This window comes from Falco rusticolus, chromosome 5, assembly GCF_015220075.1.
Source record: "Falco rusticolus isolate bFalRus1 chromosome 5, bFalRus1.pri, whole genome shotgun sequence".
NCBI classification, from domain to species: domain Eukaryota; kingdom Metazoa; phylum Chordata; class Aves; order Falconiformes; family Falconidae; genus Falco; species Falco rusticolus.
In genome coordinates this window covers 26,478,650-26,496,438 of record NC_051191.1, presented here as the reverse complement: position 1 = coordinate 26,496,438, position 17,789 = coordinate 26,478,650, and the positions used below count along the sequence as shown (strand labels likewise).

Sequence of the window (17,789 nt, the reverse complement as noted above, 5' to 3'; positions counted from 1 at the left end):
TCCATTAGTGTGAGATATATATATATATATCTCAATATTTGGGAAACATTGGTGTAGCTTACATATTGTATATATATAAGCACCGTATGCATATATGTGAAATTTATATGTGGACAATCGTATCCTGTAAAATATTTCATCCTTTTAAGTGGCTTTTGGATCAGTCCCAGTATATATTTCTTGTCTAGATGCAGCAGAATTTAATACTTTTTTTTTTTCTTCTTCTTCTTCTTGGCTGTCTGATAAGTTATGGTTACAACAAGCAGGAGCTGTGCAGGGGGAATAGAGGTTATGAGATTCCATAAATTTATCTGTTCCAAAAAAGAATTAAACTAAGACTGTTAAGATTTTTGAAACAATAGAGGTAGACCTAGAACAGTCATGGGGCTTTCCAGTAGAATGCAAAGAGCAAATTCCTCCTATACGTAATTCAGATCAGGAATCTGAACCTCAGTTTCCACCTCAGATTCACCCCCTAACCACCAAGTTATTAAAAGTTTTGGAATGACATTTGCTTTTACTTATTTTGTAAGAGCATATTTCTTATCAAAACTGCTATGTGTTTCAAGAATTCTATGTTTTTTCAGGAAAACTTTTTTTATTGGAAGATCCTTGACCAACACTGCAAGACAACTTTCAGTTTCAAAGTTGGATGCCTCCCAGCTTACTCTGGCTTCATCCTCCAAACTATTTGGTGAAGCAAGGATCTGCTCAATGTGTTGTATGTCTTTATAAAACATCTGACAAAACAGAGCATGGGCTGAGTTAGGCTTCAGGTGTTAATATATGTGAAAACTTACAGAGCTTGATGCTGTAGGGCTCCCTCTGTAATCAATGGGCAGCAATAAGCACTTCAACAAAATCATTTGTTTGAACTCTTATATTGAGATGGGGTTAATCTTCTTCTAGAGATACTTTTTTGGGAAGACAGGACCATCAGAGCAGTCTTCCCTAACACTATCCTGGAATTCTTGCAGAATCCTTAACCCATCACCAGCATTTCTCCTGGCCCTTCTCATTGTCCTAATCATTTATATTTGGGTATATTTTTTAGACTTTACCAACAATACAATTATGGTGTATTCACTTGGATAAAAAGCCTACATGTAAACAACTTCAGCATTAAATGTATATGAGTTAAAGAGCTAACAACAAATGTGCGTGATTTATATCTTCATTAGATACTTACATCACACCATGTTCTGTACAACTGACAAGAAAACCAAAAACACAGATGTTTTTTCCTCCTACTGTACTATTTCAGGTAGAAACTGCTGCTCTTGTTTTATGGTAAACAGACTAGTTGCTATGATTGTTTTCTTCATTTTACCGTTTTCATGAGCGCAAAGCCCTGAATTTAATAAAAATTGAGGGGCTGGGGAACTTTTTTATAATGTTGACTCATAGCTATGAAATCAACACTGCTTTACTTTTTAGCCTTGGGCTAGACAGTTGACAAGATTGTCCTCCAGACTTTGTCCAGCCTGCCCGCAACAGGCTTTTAATGCCAGCGTCCACTTCTTGAAACTGATAAGAAGCAAATACACTGTATAGTATGAAATCAGAAATAGTTCATGGATTGCTGCCAACCTTGACCATTATGACAGGTTTTGGATTTATCTTATTAATTGATTGCATTAAAGGATTGTCCGATCTGAGTCTTTTCCAGTTTTAATTAGTGTTTAATGGATTTGAAGAAAACAATATTTTAATCTGCACTGGCACAAATTATACAGTTTGGCATGAAATTCAGAAAAGGAAATTAAGATACTGTCTACTTACCGTGTGTGGGTCTAAGTGTTTCATAGAGTCTTATATAGGTTCTGTTTATGTTACATATATCATACTTATATAAGCTGGCATTCTCTACAGACCACAAAATCCCTTGTAGACTATAAGCAAGCAGTATTATCCCCATTTTTTACACTTGGAAATTTAGGCATAGAGGCTAATCTGAAGTTCTGTTTAGCATAAAAGCTTTTCATCCAGGGTTTTATATTAGCTGCTTCTCTCTAGTGTGTTGGTATTTCTAAGGAATAATACATATATTATACACACAACACTTGCAAGAATGAATTTTTTACTTCAGTCTATACATAGAAGCTGAGGAACAAGAAAGGTGACTTTCCTAAAGCTGGGCAGATGATGTGTGGCAGAATACACATCCAGCATTTTGTAAGTCTCCTTCTCATCTAGTGTGGAATCCTGGATTTATTCTTACCCTCCTGTTTTAACCAAAAGCTTCCTATTTATTTGTTAAAAGCTGACAGATGTCTTCAGATCTGAAGATCACTCTTGCTGTGAGGAGCTTATTGTCTAAGTAGACAGTGTGAATTGGGATGCCTAAATCCCTGTTCCACCTAAATTGGGACTAAGGCTTCAGAAACGTAAATCCCATTCAATGATCCAGACTGCCTCATTTCCAAGGGGGCCTACCAGTAAAGATACCCATATTCATTAGGTATGTCCTTAATCAGTACCTAACTTTATGCTCAGAAATGCTTGCTTTGCAGAATTGGAAAAAATCTTTTGCTGTAGTTTCTGGTTTAGTCAATCACGCACACTGTGCTGATATGCCCAGAGAAGCCCCAAGGCTGGAAAGGAACAGGACCAAAATAGTGTGAGTGCTGCACAGCTTTGCATAATATTAGGACATGAAGCATTTTGGATGAAAATGCCTTCCATTCCTCCATTTATGTTACTGTAAGAACAAAAAAGAAGAACAAAAACTCCCAAGGCAAGGTGGAAATCCCTTGGCTAACCACGTTCAGCTGGCTCTTCTCAGAAACTCTGATTTCTGGCCCATGATTTGCACTTATGGACATAAAGTGCTTCATCTTTTAGGAAAAATTTCTTCACTGAAAGGGTGGTCAAGCACTGGAATAAGCTGCCTAGGGAGCTGGTGGAATCACCATCCCTGGTAGTGTTCAAAAAACGTGTAGATGTGGTGCTCACAGGCATAGTTTAGTGGTGGACTTGGCAGTCCTAGGTAAATGGTTGGACTTGATGATTTTTAAAGGTCTTTTCCAACCTAAATGATTCTATGATCCTCAAGATATTCTCACTCAGAACACTCCTAAACCTCAAAATCAGGCGTTAGAATGTGGATCGAAATGTTCAAGTAAAGAGACAACAATCTCTTCCCATTAACGATACATATTGGGTACAAATTAAGGTGGAATTGTTTTCTCCTATTCTCCATTTCTTTTTTTCCTCTGGTTTCCATTGCTAAAAATTTAGTAAGACAATGCTAATATTTAACATTGAAATTCATCCAGTAAATATCCATCATATGTCTCCCAAATCTCATGTTCTGTCATCTGCTATTTTTTGCTTTTGTCTGCTGACACTTCTTAATTTAATGATTTGGGGTAGCTGGTTTTAAAGATGAGCCTTGGGTAGGAATTTTGAAGGTGAGAATGTGGTCAAACATTCTCAGCCTGAGGGAGTTCAAACCTACACCACAGAATGCCCTAATTATTCAGGTTTGGAGCATTCTAAGGAATGAAGTATCAGAATGGGAAGGGATGAGAAAGCAAGGTCTTTTAGTCAAAGCAACAAAATGCTAACAAGGAAGGACAACAGAGACACAAACAGCTCAAAATTTGAAAGGGAAGAGCCCAAATTTGAAGCTAGGAGAGACTGAAAGGAGGAAGCTCCCTGTTATCCAATCCAGATCTCACTGATGTTTTCTTTTTTGTTGTTGTTGCTGAACTCAGAAGCAGCGTAATATACTGATATTTCACAGTGCTGCTAATTTTCTGCTCAAGATGCAGCCTTCTCTTTACAGATGTGCCATAACTTAATTTGCAAACTACTGATTATGAAACTATGCTAAATAACATGTTAATGCAAAACTTTATCTGTCTGTACCGATTGTTATTAATCTGGCATACACATGTGCCTATGCCAAATTATAAAATATGTCAGTTGTTTCATTGATTTATAGTATGAATTATAGACTGTCACAACTTAAATTACTTCTGGGTGTGCAGCAGTGCTTGGACTCACAGTTTCATCATTCAGGATTAGTCATTAAGATACTGAGATAATGCTAAAATTTCAATCCCCCATATGTGGTAAGCAACTTCTATAGGGCAATGTGTGGTATAAATGAGGTAAAACCAGAGCAGGGGCTGTAAATCTTCAGGAATTTAGTATGCAGTTAACAGCATGTAGATCCATGAATGTGATTAACAGTCTCATGCAAGTAAGGCAGCTCCTCTAGCTGTCAAGATTTTCACAAAGCAAAGCCCAATTACACATAAACAGATCTTGAATTCTCCCTCTGGGCTTGTGTTTCTCTTAGCTATAGATTTTCATTCTTACTTTTTTTTTTTTTCAAATGTAATATTTAATACATCTAAAGGTTGCCATTTTATTGAGGATTTCAGACAGCGTAATCCCCTGGGTGGCTTTCTTTGATCGTATGTGGTACATTTTAAATTGAATATATTGATAGCCTATTATAACATGCTTTGTCTTGTAAATTAATTTTCAGTTAGTTTTTAATGTATGTCAAATATTGATTGTAATCAGTTCTTGTGTTTGTGTTTTAATATCATGAACACTTCTTTCATGAAAGGGCAAAACCCCTCTGTAAATGACTTAGGGCTACTTTCAAGTAAAGCATGTCATTTCATCTCAAAGGGCACAAGTGAAGGTCACCTGGGGCAAGGTTCATGTGCCTTAACTTAAGCATCTATAAGTTGCTTCTCTAAATCTGAACTACACATGTTCCCTGCATAGTCTACAGAAAGAAATGCTTAATTATTAAAGGTTATTAATTTTCTCCAAAGCAGTCAATTTTGCTAGGTCAAATGAATTATCCTCTCCCTTGAGACTCCAGAAAGAGCCTAGACTGTCTACCTCAGACCTCAGCAACACACTTTTTGGATAGATAGTGTAGGATTCAGTTGTTTAAAATAGATGCCCAGGGTCATTTGAGATGAGTTCTGGTATCCAAGTTAGGCACACGATATGGCAGATATGATGCAGGGCTTACAGCAGGCTCAAGATCTTGTACATTAGCAATGAGAGACCAGGCAAAATAATAGGCAACATGAAATGAACACTAAATGTTTATTTGAGGCAGCTGAATTCTATCTCTGATTTTAGATGACATATTTTCCACCCCAAGTGGCTACAGCAAATGAGTTGGGGGGTAAAGGACTACCTTTGCTCTCTAGACTCCTGGTTTAAGGTTAGGCAACTCACATTCAGTAGGTTTGAGATTAAAATGTTGAAATGTAGATGTCAACATACAGTTGTGTATCTGTGAGCTGGGTAGCTGGGCTCCCATGATCGCTGGCTGCCCACAAGCATCTTTTGTGACCTGTGCTGCTGAAGTGTATCTGAGGCATTCACACATATTGGTGGCTATGATCCAGGACGTATGAGGGACCCGCACACATCTGGGCCAGTAGCTGAAGAGCAGATGAGGCAACAGCGGCATCTTCAGTAACCTCAGTGCCAACATGTGGGGAGACGGATCAAGACCCTCTTGATAGAGCCGTTGGAGTCTAGACAATCATAGAGTAAATTGCAGAGGAAATATTTGCACATTACCAGATGCATCACACCTTAGATAATTGATTTTGTTAGTTAGAGCTCCATTAATCGTCATAAAGGGTCTGGCAACTAATGCACATGCAAGTGCCTCAGTCTGGTGGCTGAATTAATCCAATACCCAAAGCTGATTGAACTTTGGTTTGTGTGACACTAGCAACTCCTCAACTCATCTTCCCCAGACAAGGTCCACATTTCTAAATGCATTTCCCTCTTACTCATTATCAGTGTTAAAAGGGGGATAAGACAATACAGGTATTACTTTTTTGGTTGGCTGTGACTGTGGCACTTCTGCTGAAGGCTGTGGGACTAAGCCGACTATCTTCAAAATAATTTGGTAAATGGAGCAACGTCCTACCCCCTAAAACAATATTTTGTCTGCAGCATGCCTCAGAAAAATCACTTGTCTCCACAACGCCAAAGAAACCAGTTAAATACCGGCAGCAACTTTAAAGGGATTCTCTGTTTAGCTGCTCAAATGAACAGATTTAAAAGTAACTTAAATCACAGTCTCTATTTGCACAAGTACTTACACTGAATCTGGAGGGGTCTTTAATCTAGCAGACAGAAACAGGATAAGGTCTAATAATTGCATGATGAAATCAAAAAAGTTCAAACTAGAATTAAACAGAAACTCATTTATTTTTTAACTGTATAATGAGCTAACTTACGGGGGCAAATTACCAAGTGTCATTGTAGTCCTTAAATCAAGATCAGATATGCTTATAAAACATACATCTTAATTTAACAACATATAGCTGGGCTTGAGGCAGAAATCCCTGGATGAAGTATGGCTTGTGTTACGCAGGAGCTCAGACTAGACAGAGGTTGAACCAGTTAATCATGATGGTCCTCTATGACTTTAAAATCTATGAGCCTATTAATTTCAAGCAATAGGCAAGATATGTTCATGTAAAACTTAACTTCCTTCAGGTCCTTAACCGCACATCCTCCTTGTATACTAGTTTCTGCCCCTATCTGGGACTCGAGTCTGCTGTTACTTTGTGAGAGACTTGTAGTACTCCAACATACAAAAAAGAAGGGTTTAACTAACCTCTTAAGTGCCAGGGTTTACATTTAGCTGAAATAGCATAAGTGGAAGAGTAGACACTTCCACATTCGCTTGCCCTAATATTTCATGGCCCAAATCTGAGTTGCCATGTTTAGTGAGACATCTTCTGTTTTAGTCTAGCTGATACAACAGGAACATCTTAGAAAGAAACCCTTTCAGATCATAGATAGGGCCCCACTTCTGGAGGTTTAGGTGACCACATAATGTTTATTTAGACAGTCCTGGAGGTGTATAACACCCCTTCCCTCATCTTACAGAGAACTGTTATATTTGTGGGACAGAAAGAACACCAAAGACTCAAATACCCATAGAAGAATTGCACATAAAATGAGATGCCCTTTAAAATCCAAGTGGCTGGGTGTCTTAGCAGTTCCTGCCTCGCAGGTTGCTTTTCTGTCCGAAACACAGAATTAGCATTTCAACAGGAGCATCCTAGTGCCAGTGATCTAACGGACACCTAGAAAATCATATTAAAAAGCATCTGGAAAACAATGAGCTTTGCTGGTCCTTGAGTTCTGTAGAATTCCACCAGCAACAAACTTCAACATTGACATGACAGAACATCAGTGGCCTGTGATGTATACGATGGAGAAAAATCACATGAAAAGAACAGTAAACCTGGATAGTAATCTGTATGTCTATTCTAATGTGAACTCTACCTTGGGAAAGAGAGAATTATGCAGAAAATACAGAGACCAATTACCAATGTAAAAAGATCTTAGCAATGTAAAAAGCTCTTACCAATATATCAAATGGGATAAGTTGTGCTCAGAAAGACCAAAATCATCAAAAGTTGCTGCTATCAGGCACCCTGTGGTCTGGTCCAATTCTATATGTGTAGCATTTTCTGTCAGTGTCAGTAGATTGCATTTTGGAGGGTGGATGCACTGTGAAATCACTGTGCATTACATCCCTGGGTTTGGATACAGTAGTTTTCAGTTTCGTGACCTATACTGCAGAATACTCAAGAATGACACTTTTCTGTAATGGGAATGGGAAAACAAAAAGAGGTCTTTTTCACTGCATGCCTAGGTCTTAAAGAGACGTATGTGCACAAGCAGGAGAGTGCATTTGCCACTAGAAACACTTCTTATTTTCTGGTGAGAGCTGGGATGCAAAGACAGCGCTTTGTTCCCTGTTAATGTCAGTGGTCATTCTAACCATGCAAGAATGTGACACTTCGCTTTTCATTGTGAGCAGGACTAGACTGGGAAGACAGCAATTCTAATAACTTCATTTTTAATATTTGACTTCTTACAAACCACAAAGCCTCATAAGATAAACCCCTTAACCACCTTATCTTTAATTTTTTTCTGCAATTTCTGTAGTGTTGCATGTGGTTGCTGTGACCCAAGTGCATGACAAGTTCCAAGTTCCATGGAAATCCTAGTGGGAGCTACCTGCCTTAATGTCTCATGCATTTGCGCTGCAGGAAAGTAAAGCTTTCAGCTTGTTGGGTTCTCATTGGCACTTACAAACTTTATTTTTGTCCTTATAGCTGGGCAAATGGTTAAATTCTTTGTCCTAGGTCAGCATTTTTCCTATACATTGCTTTTAATTGCTTTTGAATTGTTCCCTGCCAGTTATCACAATCCTAATTCAAATACAGGTTGAAAAATATTTACAAAGAACTCCATCCATCATCAGTAAGACAGTTGCTAAAGGTAAGTCCACATGGTTTGCTGCGATACAAACCTAATAACTGGCTTTTCAACCTGCAATAAATATTCTTTTCCCTGTGCTCTTCTGATTGCTCCGTAATTAACACCAGGGAGACACAGATTTAACTATCTGACAGATATTTATTTAAAATACCTTCTGCTGCATATATTAACATTTCTATATCTACTTTTTTAAAGCAGCTTTGAGTTCTGCAATAAAATCAGATCCAGAGTTTGGTTATGTTAATAGCCTCGCATGGCAGTGGTATAGATCAATTTGGAAAAAGCGATGAATCAGTTGTCTGCAATATAATTGTATGTGTTTATACTGTAGAAATGGTTTTGGCATAAAAACACAATAGAAACATATGACTCACATCAATATCACTTAAGCTGGATAAACTGTGAAAAGAAGTTTGGTGGAAAGGAGGATTTAATGCTTTCTACATACATGTACTGATGGCATACATTTATGCATTAACTAAGTCTTTCTCCTGAGCCTCTGCAAAAAGGTGGAACTGCAAATAACTGCTTGGTTAGTGAATACGATCATGCCACTCAAAAAGAAGGCTTAAGTGCCCATGCATGAGATTAGTTTTATTGCTAGCTCTGGCTAATTCATCTGTCTTCTAAAAACCTAGAAACCAGAAGACAGACTAGGATTGCCAGTCTCCTTTTGCTTTGCCTTGCCTTGTTTGCCTTGCCTTGCCTTGCCTTGCCTTCTCTTCCTTTCCCTTCCCTTTCCTGATTGTAAGGTGATTCCTGCACCTTACAGCTGTCTAATGTTGAGGATACCTGGCAAAGGTACTTGATGCAAATAGAGCATGAACTTCATCACTGAGCTCCTGGAAGCCAGCTAGGGACACCATCACAATACTACTATTAGTGTCAACATTTTTGCAGTAATGTTCCCCAGGCAGTTCTGACCACTTCATACTGTGGCTGGCTGAGCAATCTGGGGTGCAGAAACCCTGCTGGGACAGCTACTGAGGCTGGCACTCATTGCATGCTCAGAGCTCAGGAAATAAAGGAAATACGTAAATATTTGCACTGTTAGTGCATGCTGAGGGGTGTGATGCTGACAGGCCCAAGGTGACGTAAACCCAGCCTATGTGAGGCTATGTGAATCACTACAGGTTAATGCTGCCCAAAATTTTTGCTCCTGAGCAGTGACTGGTGTGAGGACAATGTCCCTATTCTTTATTTCATATCTGCTACATGGTGAATCTGTTAGCATAGCTGTAGGAGCCAAAATCACTTTGGAACACAGATGAAACAGATAGAGATAATCCAGATTACTGATGTATCAGGATGCACAAAACCAAATCTGTTGCCTTCACAGGCACGCGGTGACCTGGTTCAGGAACGGCACGGCAGCCAACCCCTGGCCGCGCGGTCCATCAGCTCACAGACACCAATGTGGTGGATGGCAAATGGCGCTTATTGCTGAGCGGCGCGACACTATATAGCCTAGGTTTACAGTGTCACTTCTGTCTGCTTACATCATAAGCTAAAAGCTGTTGGCTACCTGGAGGGGGGCCCTATGTTTCCGTACAGCGCGACTTCTTCCGGCCGCCAGGCCCTACCTAGCAACACAAATCCCACTTATCCCAGTCATTTTGCTACTATCTGTAATGTAGTTCACCAGAAATTTAGTAATGGGTTTTATCTGTCCTTCATGACAAAATCTTTCTGTGCAAATGAGCGATAAAGATGTAATGGGTTAAATATTTCTTTTGCCAGATAAATCTGTGTGTTTACTCTTCGGGCACATATACATGAAGATGCGTCTAGAATAGAAGATTCTGTTATAGACATGTTCTAATGCTATTGCCATCACAACAATATCTGAGTGCTTTCATATCAAGCCTTAAGGTCTGCGATTAAGATCTGCAGTTTGTAACTCAGCCTCTCTCAGGGAAGAATCAAGTGTGAAACACAGTGCATTGTTTTGAGAGGGTTTTGTTTTGTTTGGGGTTCATTTCCAACATATATGCTGAGGTCTGACAAGATGAACATTGTTTTCGAAAATAGCAAAGTCGCAGATGGAGGAAATGATTTGTTTATGGTATTCCCTTTCAAAGAAGTGTCACAGATAGATGGGGTTTACTCAAATATTAGAGTTTGCAACCAGTTCTCTGATATAGCTGGGTAATAAGTGTATAGTCAGGCAGCAAGACAGCTTGCTGTTGGCTACATATATCATACTCAAAAGTACAGAGGAATCCCAACAAAGCCACTTGTAATTTGCACTAACTAAATTGGATACAGATCCACCTTTTTTTCCAACAGTAGTTTAGAATAACAAAGGTTTTGGGAAAAATGCCTGGGTTTGGTTGAACATTTCTTCTCGTTGGCTATCTGCCACCACAAACACAGAGGGGATATAATAACAGTCATTTGGAGTTCTGTAAACCTTGTCATCTGAGGACCTCAGAATGCTTTCCAAGTGTTAATTAAATCCTCACAACATCCATGTACCCATGCATAGCAGATTTCAGGTTGTTAGGCTCTCCCTGTGACCACAGCAGTTCACTAACTCTATTGTTCTTGGGAGACTTCAGCCCTTTCACACCACAGACAAGGGCCGTATCTCAGCCGCTGCCCTGCCAACCCAAACACAAGCACTGCGGTTTCTACCTAACTCTTTCAAAACACATTTAGGTGAATTTTTACAGAGAAACTGAACCCCAAGACTTCATTTACAGTTGAGCTTTAAAAGATGTTAGCTTGTTTTGGGGGGATAATGCTTTATTAACAGCTTCAGAGACAGCAGTTTAAAAAAACACTCAGGTCGGTGCAGAGAGAAATCATTCTTTAGTTCTGAAAAAGCACATAATACCTCCCCATGTTGCTGACTCCAAGCAATAAAAAATCATGAGTTCACTCAAAAAATTTATTTTAATAGTCTTTTTGTCTGCATGCTTTTTGATCCCTGCCCAGTTCTTGAGACATTAGAAGATTTTGAGGTGGGAAAAGATTTTTCCCACAACCATAAAGAACTGAAAACAGATATTCTTTTCAAGTCACATAAGTCATTAAGCTAGGAAAAAATTAGCTATTGCAAGACCTGTTACAAAACCATGAGAGTTAGCAGTGTCATTTGTTTACCTCTTTAACATGGCATTATTTTCTCTTAATAGTCATTCTGAAAAGACACTCAATCTCAAACTCTGTGCAGAAAGAGATCTGTCTCTTTTTTTTTGCACTGTAATAGGCCTCTTGCAATATGTCTCTGAATATATCTGGCATGATGATCTCAAACAAGCTTCCATCTGAATGCTGGGTTGTTTTTTTTTCCCCTCCCATGCATATTTGTTTAATCTACTAAGTGTGTGTCAATAAATCCTGCACTAAGCTCTATAAAGAGGCAAGTGTGAGGATGTGCTACAGCACACATGGAGCTTTGCTTTGTTACGTCCTATTGCTGCAGCCTGCATTCTCAGTTCTGATCATCCTAAATTCAAATCCCACTAAGTCACCTATGGAGACAAATATCGCATGTAGATAATGGTAAATATTCTCCAGGCAGCCTTCTAGAAGCGGTTCTTTACCTCAAAATATCAATGGAAGGCTAACTGCTGTTTACCTTGTGATCACAGAGAAAACTGCACAATGCTCTCAGCATCTACCGTATAGCATAGATACACCAGAGGTAGCTTTAAAATGGATTGTTTGGATGCCATAACAGCCCTGCTGCAGTAGCCTGGAGCTCCTTTGCCCTGTCAAGAGACCTCTTCAGACCATATTGCACATGGAAATCTTAATATTTCTTCTGTGCAAACTAAAGGCAGTCTGAAATGGTTCGCTAGTCCACTTTATAACTCAAGACATAGCACAGAACAAACTAGATTTCCAGAAATTGCTTCATCTGACATTGTTGTGGGGTACTTCAACAGTGCTACATATAGCACCTTTCTGATTTTATAATTAGTCATAAGCCACTAGAAAATGTATTGACTAGAAGTAGATATTTCTTTGTGTTGTGTCTTGGTGATTGGCATGAAAGTTATGAGTCATCACTGGGTAACAAAATATAATACTTAAATGTCTTGATTTGTTTTTCATTCAAGACATGTTGTATTTTTAGTTATGGCAAGGCTTTCCAAACTGTCTTTGGTAAAGTTGCAAAAATTTTCAGTTGTGAATTTTTTCCCAGGGAAGTTTTATTTGGAAATGAGGTGTAAACAGGACTCCTGTTCCATACACCTGTTACACCTCATCTAGCACTATATCTGAGAGCCTTCCAGCCCCATACACAGTAATATTACTAACTTTTTCTATAGTATTTTTGTGTTCAGGCCCCCCTCTGAATTAAAAGTAAATGCAGCAGAATGCTTTGTTGTGTGCATGTACAGAAAATATGATTTATGTGATGTATTTGTTAGAGGAGGCAAGTTCAAAGAAACACACACTACACATGGAATGGTTCTTTCTTCTGTGGGATTGTGATTCAGATATCAGACAGCAGCTGAAGCTCCATCTATTTCACACAGCCACCAGCTCTAGCTTTTCAGACTTACTACATTATGGGTAATCACAGTCTTTCTTTTAGCACATTCTTTGTTGGTCACTATCTTTCAAATAATGTTGTTCAGAAAAAACTAAGCAACTCCTAATTTCTACCTCTAAAGGATCTCCAGATGTGCTTTCTGTCACCCTTTTCCCTACCCAGCTTATGGTAAACCCCAAATGGTAAATCCCATTTTCCTTGTCACTCTGCAGTGCTCTGACCTCACCCTCCCTATTTCTGTTTCTCCTCCTGAACAGTCTTAAAAGCACCAGGACCCAGCTGCTGAAGACAACACCTACAATATTTCACACATCATTATTCTCTAGGAACTATTTAATGCAAACACACTCATCTAGGTACTTACAAATGTCAGCATAAATTCACTAAGCAGAAATTGTGTCAAAACAATGTAGATGCCACCCACTGGAATGGGGAGGTTTGGGGACAGAGGGGAAGTGGTTGAAAGTAGAGCATTTGACTTTTGAGTAGAGTTTTTGACATTGCCTTATGTGATGCTCTCACAAGAAATATTAGGAGGGCGAAGGTGCAAAGCCATTTGAGTAATTCATCGACAGTGGCTCGTTATCAAATTAGAGGGAGATGTCAAGCAGAGTTTCCAGGGAGTGCAGCTCTGCTCTGTACTGTATTGAGAGTCTCCATTAAAACCTCAACAAGGGAGTAAAGACTTTTCACTAAAACTGCAGATGACACAAATCCCAGAGGGACAGAAACCACTGTGAAGGACAATATAATACCCATAAAAAAATGTCAATTGCAGTTCTTTGGCTGGTTTTAGATCTTCTTGGAAGATCCCAAAGGATAGTGATGATAATGTCTAAATTTATTAGGGTTTATTTAACCTAAAGCCAAGAATTCTAAAGAGGATAGGATAAGTGTTAAAGATATGAAAGGCTATTAGAAGTAGAAGCTGATGCAAAGGACAGAACAAAGTATTGCAGGCTTACACTATGACAAAAAAAAAATCAGTTTAGACATTAGAAGCAGTTTTTAACAATAAAGACAGTAAAACTCTGGAGCAAATTGAGAAGGAAGCGGGTAGATTCCCCACCAGATTAGACAAGAATCTACCAGAAATGATGTAAAGTGAAGGTGGTCCCAACTCAGAGAAAAGATGTTTCTCACCACTTTTACATTTAATTGTCTCCAGTACCACAGAATCTGAGTGCCTACAAAACCACTACTGCGTTTGTCCTCACAGCAAGCTCATTAGGTAGAGAAATAAATATTATTAATAATTATTTTTTTTTTTTACCTTAAATAAATGAAAAGAAACGGAATGTGCCTCTAGCAAAGGCACAAAGAAGCTGCTAAGGCACAGATCCAGAAAGTACTCAGGAATCTCACGTCCACTGATATGCTGGTGATCCCCTGCAAGTCTAGATCGGTGCTAGGAAGATACGTAAGTCTCTTCTGTTCATTATAGCATCTGAACTGCATCATTGTTCTTTGTTCCATTTCATATCCCAAGAGAAAAAAAGAGACAATTCCTCTCCTCCTAACCAATCACACAAGTGCGCAGTCTAGAAACACAGTGTATGAAATAATGGATCTAGTAAGTACAGTCTATAAACCAATATATAGGTCTCTTGCCAACTTTACAGCACATTTCAACTTTGATCATAATTTAAAAGGTGGCACTCATCTGTATCGTGACTGCTCGCCTTTCAAAGTTTTGTTTCTCATGAAAAGTAAGATAAGATGCCTTTGAAGCTAACAGCCATGAGGATATTGCATTAATGCTATATTGACTCAGCCCTTCATCCTTCCAAGGTGTATAAAATGAATTGCATGCAGGCAGATATGTGATGAGACCTTTCAAAGGAGATATCTGTGTGCTCATTATCATCGCTATTACTCCATGTGTCTCAGAAAAGCATCATTGTGGGACGTAGTAAGTAAAGCACAGAAATGTGGGACTTGGGAGATCAGACTGATGTTCCTGTCATGACCTTGGACATGTAATTTCCCCTCTGTGTGCCTCAGTTTCTGCTTTTATAAATTCAAATAATTATACTTTGCAGACCACGTTAATATCTGCAGATGAAAAACATTGCCTGAGAGACAGCTATTGCTATTATCTTTATCAGTGTTGTATTTGGGCAAAATATTTTCCACCCCTAACTGTCAAGAGCTTGCAGCTTAAAACAGGAAACAGAAAGTTTTATTCTCATTCGAGAGAAACAGAGATGCACAAATTAAGTGTGTTTCCTTTGGTTACAATGGAAATTTGTAGCTAAATCAGGATCCAATTTGCAAGTCGGTGCTTTAAGCATAGGCTTTTTCAGATGTTCTCTCTAGACATTAAAGATTTAGTGGGAATTTTCATGAGACAGTGGATTTGTGCCAATATCCATGGCTAGAACTTTTCCCTTCCTCTCGGGTTATGTGGATAACTGTTTGCTGGTAGTTTGCTGGCCTGCCAGACACCCCAGAGGTGACCATATAGAGTAAAGCTGCACAGATTGTAAATTATACAGATCCTTTCATCCTATGGAAGAGCAATCAAAATCTTATCTTACACAGTTTTTCCAGCCATTTATTTGAATGGATGGTGCAGCAGAAGAAAACTCAGTACTTGCTGCAGGGTGCCATGGGTCTGGAAAAGTCCCAGGGACAAAGGATGCCCATTCAGAGAAGGATGAATCAAATTTTGAAACCGGGTCAATGGACTGGGGCATAAATCTTCCCTGTTCTGCACAGCAGCTTCCTTTCATTGTCACTCTGCACAGAGACCAAGGGGGAAATCTGGCATAATGTAGTAATTGTACATTTAACTGCTGTTAGCACATTAACACCAGGCAATTCTTTTCCTCTTGGTTACTCTTTCTTCGCACCATCGCTTTCTCTCTACCTCCACTGTTTCTCAATTTCTTTTCCTCAATGTTTCATACCCTGGTGCTACTCTTCCTTTGCAAATTAGTGGTTTTCATGATTAGTACCAAGCCCCATTCCATTCGCTGAAATGATCACTGACTAAATAAAATCATTGGTACCAATGTGCCAATATAGCTCTTTCACTTCCACAGACTAAGCAAGGATGGTGGTGCTCAGACTTCTGTTTCAGGCTCTTGTTATATCAGTAGTGCAGGTGGCTAAATACCACATACTCGCTTTGCAGGGAAGGCTGCCTTTTTCTTTGAATGCCTAGGTCTGAGAGGCCATAAAAACATAATACACCACTGGATCTAGGTCAGAAACTTCAGGTGGAATCACCTATGCTCACCATTTTATGCAAGTTCTTACTAGAAGAATTAAATTTTGAATAGCATTTCCTGTGCACCTAATGCACCTAATCCATCACAGGTTTTCTGTCCCAGCTTCCACAGTAGTCAAAGTTTAGATATTCAGCTTAATCTGTTTCTAGCATCCAAGAATCAATGTCAAGAAGTGACACCAGTGGCTTCCTGGGCTGCATCAGGCACTGCCCAGCTGTGGGCTCCCCAATACAAGACAGAAGTGGACATACTGGAGTGAATCCAACGATGAGCTGTGAAGATGATTAAGGGACTGGAACATCTCTCATATGGGAAGGGGTTGAGAGAGCTGGGACTGTTCAGCCTGGAGAAGAGAAGGCTGAAGGACATCTTGATAGTGTGTATAAACACCTGCTGGTGGGGAGTAAAGGGGTCCAGATTCTTTTCAGTGGTGCCCAGTGACAGGACAAGAGGCAATAGGCACAATCTGAAATACAGTAAATTCTGTTTGAACATAACAAAAAAACCTTTTTTTACTGTGAGAATGTCTGAGTACTGGAATGGGCTGCCCAGAAGAGTTTTGGTGTCTCCACCCTTGGAGATATTCAAAACCCAACTGAACGTGGTCCTGGGCAACCAACCTGCTATAGGTGACCCTGCTTCGAACAGGAAAGTTTGACTAGACAGACTCCAGAGGTCCTTTCTAACCTTAGCCACCCTTTGATCCTCTGTTTCTGTGAAACAACATGTTTCAGTGTAGGGAAAAATAAAATTTCATTTAATTGTCTCCCCTGGGAACCACTGTACATTACCATATCATACAGGAGTAAAAGGGAAATAAAGGCTCCCAAGTTTTGAACACCATAGGAAATTAATACCATGGGAACAGTGGCCTGAAGGGCACATCCAGAGCAACTCAGTTCAGTCCCCTGCTTTTGCAAGTCATCGTAACAGATAATCCCTATTCTAAACTTTATTTTAAATTAGATCCAGGCATACTTGGGAAGACCAGATATTTCCAAACTCAAAAAGGGAACCCAACGGGGATACTTGCATAGAGAGATACACCACACTCCCCACACTCCAGAATATCCCTGAAGGAAGGTGACCTGCTGATTACAGTTGATTGGAACGTGGGGGAAAAGTGAAAGTCATGTCAGTGGTTGAGACTTTGTATTTTGTGTAAAATAAAGGAAGCTGGAGAGCTGAGAAAAGGAGGTCTAGGTGCAATACTCTTCTCAGGGTGAGTGGGACTAGTTTTCAGGCTAGAGGGAAGAAACATGTAGTGTCAATACTATGTGGACATCCAATATAAATATAAACAACATCCTTTAGGTCCATTAAAAAAAAAAAAAAACAAACCCAAGCCACAACCAAGACACAAAACAACAGAAAAAACAAAACAAAACAAAACACTACCAAACTCAGACAAACAAAAAGTCCCACCAAACCCCCAAAAAAACTTGGTTTTGTAGTTACAAAAAGAGCAGGAAGGAATAAAGAGTGTTTACCAGCTGTTAATAACACAATGTTGCAATTTAGGCTTCTTTTACAAAATAGTGCCCAGTATCTACTATCTCATGATAAATAGAAGCTGTATCGCATGACACTTGTGAACAATGGGTAAATGGATATTAGAAAAATCTCATTTATCTTCTGCTTTATTTCTTGATAGAGGCCCTTGTCACCATGGCTATTATGTGACTAGCCCTAGAAAGGCCACCTCATTAGTTTTCTTTATCAAGATAGCAAGGTCTCCT

At 39.2% G+C, this 17,789-nt stretch overlaps 1 long non-coding RNA gene across 1 annotated transcript in view; it reads left to right on the top strand.

Moving 5' to 3' along the window:
• LOC119148766 overlaps window positions 1–17,789 on the top strand; it is a 168,230-nt gene that overhangs the window by 73,902 nt on the left and 76,539 nt on the right. The window lies entirely within an intron of this gene.